The following is a 6880-nucleotide window of genomic DNA, read 5'->3' as shown; positions in this document are numbered from 1 at the left end:
TAAAAGGGTGGCCAGCCACATAATTTGTTTTAAAAGTCTCCCATGACAACAGAAACTATCCCAAAGACTATATCCAGTAATAGTTTATTATTGTTCTAGTTATGATATAACACACTTACGTTACTACAATTAAGGCATAAGCCATAATCAAGGGGTATACACTGAGTATACCAGACATTAGGAACATCTTCCAAATATTAAGTTGAACCCCCCACCATCTGTCCTCAGAACAGCCTCAATTCGTTGGGGCATTGACTCTACAAGGTGTCAACAGCGTTCCATAGGGATGCTGGCCCATGTTGACTCCAATTCTTCCCACAAATGGATGTCCTTTGGGTGGTGGACCATCCTTGATACCGGTGCGTCTGGCACCTACTACCAAAGGCACTTACATTTTTTCTCTTGCCCGTTCACCCTGACACACATACACAATTCATGTCTCAATTGTCTCAAGGCTTAAAAATCCTTTAACCTGTCTCCTCAGTGGAGAGATTTTGAATATCAAGATTCCATTCAGTGGCAAACCCTGTCATCAACTGGCAGAAGGGACAAGACCTCATCGATAACAACGGATACTACCAAGTCATCATCACAAGGTCATTCACATCGCTCGTGTTCCCCAACGGAGTTGATAGGAAGGATGCTGGTTTCTACATCGTTTGTGCCAAGAACAGATTTGGCATTGACCAACAGACAGTTGAACTGGATGTTGCAGACGTGGCCGACCCACCACGTGGTGTCAAAGTAAGTGATGTTTCAAGAGACTCAGTCTCTCTGAGTTGGAAAGTACCTGCTAATGATGGTGGAAGCAGAGAAACCAGCTACGTTGTGGAGAAGTGTCCCACAACAGCTGACCGATGGGAACGTGTTGCCCAGGCTCGTTATACTCACTACACTATCACCTGTTCAGAGGAACCAGGTACCAGTTCAGAGTCATAGCCTAAAACAAATTTGGTCAAAGTCAACCATGTGAAGTAAGCGGTCCCGTTACAACAAAGGAGTCCTTGGCTATGACAGCGAGGTTAGTGACAGAGATGTTCCCAAGCCAAAGGCTCCCCATTCAAGTGCCAAGAATGTGCATAACAAGTACATGTTTGCTGAGAAACTGGGACGTGGCCAGTTTGGTATTGTTCACCGTTGTGTTGAGACCAGCTCTGAGAGGACATACATGGCCAAATTTGTCAAGGTGAGGGGTGCAGATCAAGCATTCATCAAGAAAGAAATTGCAACACTGGACCTGGCCAGACACAACAACATCTTGTGTCTTCATGAGTCCTTCGACAGCACTGAGGAATTAGTCATGATCTATGACTTCGTCTCAGGTCAAGACATCTTTGAATGCTTCGGCACAGGAAACTTTGGCAACTACATCAGACAAGTATGTGAAGCTCTTGAGTTCTTCCACAACAAGAGTCAGGGTCACTGACATAAGGCCTGAGAATATTGTGTACACCACAAGAAAGGGCAGTAAAGTCAAGATCAATGAGCTAGGACATGCAAGACACCTGACTCCTGGGGACCAGATCAAGGTTCAGTACACTACAGCTGAGTATGCTGCCACTGAGATCCACCAGAATGACATGGTCAGCAGTGTTACAGATATGGCCAGTTGGTGTTCAAGTCTATGTCCTATTCAGTGGACTCAATCCATTTACTGCCGAGACTCCTCAGCAGATGATTGACAACATCTCAAATGCTGAGTACAGTTACGACGACGAAACCTTCAAGGTGCCTACTGTTGAAGCATTAGACTTTATCAAGAGTGAACTGAAACGCATTGAGTTTGAAGAAAAAACTAGAACCGTGAGGAAAGAGAGAACTACAACTTCCCATGTGGCAGGTAGTCTAGTGGTTAGAGTGTTGGGCCAGTAACCGAAAGGTTGCTAGATCGAATCCCTGAGCTGTTGTTCTGCCCCTGAACAAGGCAGTTAACCCAGTGGGTTAACCCACAGTTAACCCACTGTTCCTAGGCCATCATTGTAAATAAGAATTTGTTCTTAACTGACTTTCCTAGTTAAATAAAATACATTTAAAAAATGTGGCAACTAAGGGGAGTAGGTCACCCACCCCTGAAAAAAACCTGTCCACGTTCACCTAGACCTGTTGCTACTGCCAGATCAGCCTCCAGGTGGAGACCGTGCAGGTGGCCAAAGTTGACTACCTGGCAAGGTATGAATCAAGAAAAACCATTCTGAGATCCAAGAGGAGATCAGTAGAAAGGAAGGAGTATGCAGCCCTTCAGCTTTGACCATACCCCATGAGTCACTGTGAGGTTGCGTTCCCATTGTGTGCCATGCGGTCAGCATGCTAAAGTTAAGAAGCAGTGCAGCTTGGTTGGGTTGTGTTTCGGAGGACGCATGGCTTTCGACCTTTGTCTCTCCCGAGCCCGTACGGGAGTTGTAGCGATGGGACAAGATAGTAACTACTAACAATTGGATACCACGAAATTGGGGGAAAAAAAAGAAAAAAATTTAAAAAACATTAAGAATGTCAACAAAGGACAGAACATCAAGTTGACATGTGAGAACCTGCCCCTGAAATTGAGTGTCTTAAAGACAACATCATGGTGAGTAGGCTACAAAGAGTTTTGTAAATAATGTTTGATTTGATTTCTTAAATTCAATACAACAGAACTGTATTCATCCCATCAGGGGCAATCAGAAAAAGCAAGTCCGGTTACAAATATCACTAGATACTTGAATAATAAAAAACACAAACTAATACTTTAATTCGGTCTCTCTCCTTACAGGTATCTACAACCTCAAACAGGAAACTGAGCTGTTCAAAAAGTGTATACACTCTGGAGATTATTTAGGCCACAGTTGCAGACAGGGGCAAATACACCATCAAAGCCAAAAACAAATATGGACAGTGCTCTGGAACATCATCTCTCAACATCACCAGTAAGTTATCAATACATTGTTTAATTAAAAGCTTACAGTACATTGCAAAGCTTACAGTACAAAGCAAAGCTTTCCCAATATTTATGAAAAATTCAACTTGAGTCGGTACATTTTACTAATAGCTTAAATTAAAGACTAAGATTTCATTTTCCATGTGTTATTTGTTTATATTCATACAGATGGTCTTGAGTATCTCCATTGAGAATTGACCATTTAGCCATGTACTTCATCATTTGCGTTGTTCGCACAGCTCTTGTTCAAGAACCTGCCAAAATGGTTATAAAGGAGCAAAGTGCTGCTGCTGCCAGCTTGCACAGTGACAGTTTCTCAGCCACATCAGTCCATATGGCTGGAGCATCAATGACGCAAGAAGGCTCTTTCCAAAGCCAATTTGAAAGCATGTCTGCTGCTAGCACATCCGCCATAACATCTGAATCAATGGTATCCATGAGCTTCAGCAGTATCACGGAAATGTCCAGTGAAATGATGTCAAGTCATGCTATTTCAACTCATGGCTCCTCAATGAGCGCTCTTATTCATGGTGGCGGCAAAGGTGAGATGCATTTCCCTTGCCCATATAGTGTACTGTATCTAGAATTAGTATAGTCTTGAGTTTGTTGTTCTTCTGCTTTAAATGACAAGTAGAGAAGTGACATGGTATTAATTAATTCCTTTCTTTTTTTATCATTGCTTCTAGCTCCCAAAATCAAATCTCTTCCAGAGGATACCAGCATTGAGCCAAGAAAGACTGAGCATGTCCTGTGCTTTCTCTGGACACCCAACACCTGAGATCGAGTGGGTCCACTCAGGGAAACAGTGTGATGAAGAGCGTGACAGGTTTCACATTGAGGCCACCAAGGACCTCACCACCCTCGTCATCCCCTGTGTGAAGGAAAACGATGCCGAAGCGTACACCCTCAAACTGTCCAACGAGCTTGGATCTGCCATGGCAACTGTCGACATTCATATTCCATCCATGTAAAAACAATACTTTAATCATTTCTATCCCCCATTTTCCCCCCTCCAGCACCTTTTTATGTATTGAATTATCAAAATTAATCTTTACTTGATAAAGACCTGGATTTATGTTCTTGTAAAAAAAAAAATGTATATATACCAAACTTGACTAAGTCTAAAGTTGTTATAAAATGTGCCATATTTGATAATTATGACTCTAGGTCACCAGATAATTCTGACTTTTTTTTAAGCACTTTTCTGTGACATGTACATAATGTATATAGCTGAATTTAACGGTTATGGAAAATGTATGCATTGCTATTTATGACAATATTAACTGAAACAAAAATAACTAAATGTTTTAACAGGAGAAAGTTTCACATGAAACTAATACCCTGTGAAACCTGAAACTAAACTCTGTCTTAAGTCTTAAGATTCCCTCAACAATTAGAGAGGCTCCTTGTTGAAGTTGACTGTGCACTGTTATGCACTGTGCATCTGTGTGCAATTTTACAAAAACTCCTATGAATTGTAACAGGATCATAAGACTAAGTGCTGTTTGCATAAACCCTCATGTAAGCAGGACAACTAGGTATTGTGTTCTGACTGACTCAACCACCATTTTGATGACATGCTCAACATGTGAGCAGCTTGCACTTTGTGTGCTATTTTTAAGTGCACTGTTTCTGGCAATTGACAGTTGAATCGGCTTTTTAAAACATAACATCACCTGGCCATTAAAAAACAAACGTCAATTCAAGTACTTCGTTGCAGAAGCAGTGCCACCTCTAGGAGGATTGCTAGGTAATATTTGGTGAGTGTGTTTAATGTTTTAGAATTTCACCTTGTCAGTAGTCAGGGTAACCATCAAGTGAATGTACCACGGGGATACCATCTACTGTGAAACAAAGAAAGCAAAACGCATTACTAATAATGCCCTGCACTTTGATTTAACTGAGTCTATTGATGTAGAATCACTACTATATTCATCCTTGAGTTTTATGTTACCGATTTAATAAAGCAGTATTTCAGCACTAGTGAATTACTGTTTCTTTGCCTCAATTACATGTGTTGTTCAGTTTCCTTTCCTTATCAATGATTCCACCACTTTTACATTTTCAAATATAACAAATAACCACTAAGGTAAACGGGGAAATAATAACTAAAGTATGTAACAATATATAAGGGTCAATGTCATATACAACTGTGATTGATTGTTTCATCCACACAAATGAAGTAACTTTACAGCGTTGAGCCAAATATCAGCTGCCCTCTGTCTGAACAAACACTGACCAAATACCCAGGTTAAAAAGGCAAAGTGCAGTTCAAACAATACCAAAGCAACACCCCGCCACTTGTTTTGGTAAACAGCTGTGGGATGGAGCTGGAGAAATGTTACTATTCTCAAATTCATAGACAAGAGCTATGGATGCAAGGACTGACCATCCATGAGGTCATCAAAATTGTAGTTTTAACATTGACATTGTTTACAAACGTTGGAGTAAAACAAGCTTATATTTCGGGTTCTGATGGGGTGCGACAGTTGATCTAAGCTCACAAGACAAGTTATATTCTTCAAGAATCAATAGCTATATATCATTAATTTAACTGTCAATAAATGGATGTAGCAGCAACTGAAGATTGCAGCTGCAGGAATAGCATACAACAGTCCGAGTCAAAAGTTTGGACACACATTCATTCAAGGGCCTTTCTTTTTTTAAAACAATTTTCTACATTGTAGAATAATAGTGAAGACATCAAAACTATGAAATAACACATATGGAATCTTGTAATAACTAAAAAAGTGTTAAACAAATCTAATTATTTTTTTTTTATTTGATATTCTTCAAAGTAGCCACCCTTCACATTGATGACAGCTTTGCACACTCTTGGCATTCTCTCAATATGCTTCATGAGGTAGTCACCGGGAATGCATTTCAATTAACAGGTGTGCCTTGTCAAAAGTTAATTTGTGGAATTTCTTTCCTTCTTAATGCGCTCGAGCCAATCATTTGTGTTGTGACAAGGTAGGGGTGGTGTACAGAAGATAGCCCATATTTGGTAAAATACAGTCCATATTATGGCAAGAACAGCTCAAATAAGCAAAGAGAAATGACAGTCCATCATTACTTTAAGATATGCAGTTCAGTCAATCGTAAAATTTCAAGAACTTTGAACGTTTCTTCAAATGTTGTCGCAAAAACCATCAAGCGCTATGATGAAACTGGCTCTCATGAGTACTGCCACAGGAAAGGAAGACACAGAGTTACCTCTGCTGCAGAGGATACGTTCATTAGAGTTACCAGCCTCAGAAATTGCAGCCCAAATAAATGCTTCACAGAGTTCAAGTAACAGACACATCTCAACATCAACTGTTCAGAGGAGGAGTGTAGAATCAGAGGAGTGTGGAATCAGGACTTCATGGTCGAAATGCTGCAAATAAACCACTACTAAAGGACACCAATGAGAAGAAAAGACTTGCTTGGGCCAAGAAACATGAGCAATTGACATTAGACCGGTGGAAATCTGTTCTTTAGCCCAAATTTGAGATTTTTGTTTCCAACTTCTGTCTTTGTGAGACAGAGTAGGTGAACGGATGATCTCCGCATGTGTGGTTCACACCGTGAAGCATGGAGGAGGTGTGATGTGTGGGGGTGCTTTGCTGGTGACACTGTTTGTGATTTATTTGGAATTCAAGGCACACTTAACCAGCATGGCTACCACAGCATTCTGCAGCAACATGCCATCCCACCTGGTTTGCGCTTAGTGGGACTATCATTTGTTTTTCAACAGGACAATGACCCAACACACCTCCAGGCCGTGTAAAGGCTATTTGACCAAGAAGGAGAGTGATGGAGTGCTGCATCAGATGACCTGGCCTCCACAATCACCCGACCTCAACCCAATTGAGATGGTTTGGGATGAGTTGGACCGCAGAGTGAAGGAAAGGCAGCCAACAAGTTCTCAGCGTTTGTGGGAACTCCTTCAAGACTGTTGGAAAAGCATTCCAGGTGAAATTG

At 41.0% G+C, this 6880-nt stretch overlaps 1 pseudogene; it reads left to right on the top strand.

The window, feature by feature from the left end:
* Window positions 1-1090: 1090 nt before the first annotated feature.
* Window positions 1091-4101, top strand: LOC118944682 (annotated as a pseudogene).
* The last annotated feature ends 2779 nt before the right edge of the window (window positions 4102-6880 follow it).

The sequence above is a fragment of the Oncorhynchus mykiss genome, chromosome 3, assembly GCF_013265735.2.
Source record: "Oncorhynchus mykiss isolate Arlee chromosome 3, USDA_OmykA_1.1, whole genome shotgun sequence".
Lineage (NCBI taxonomy): Eukaryota > Metazoa > Chordata > Actinopteri > Salmoniformes > Salmonidae > Oncorhynchus > Oncorhynchus mykiss.
This window is presented reverse-complemented; position numbering and strand designations above follow the sequence as displayed.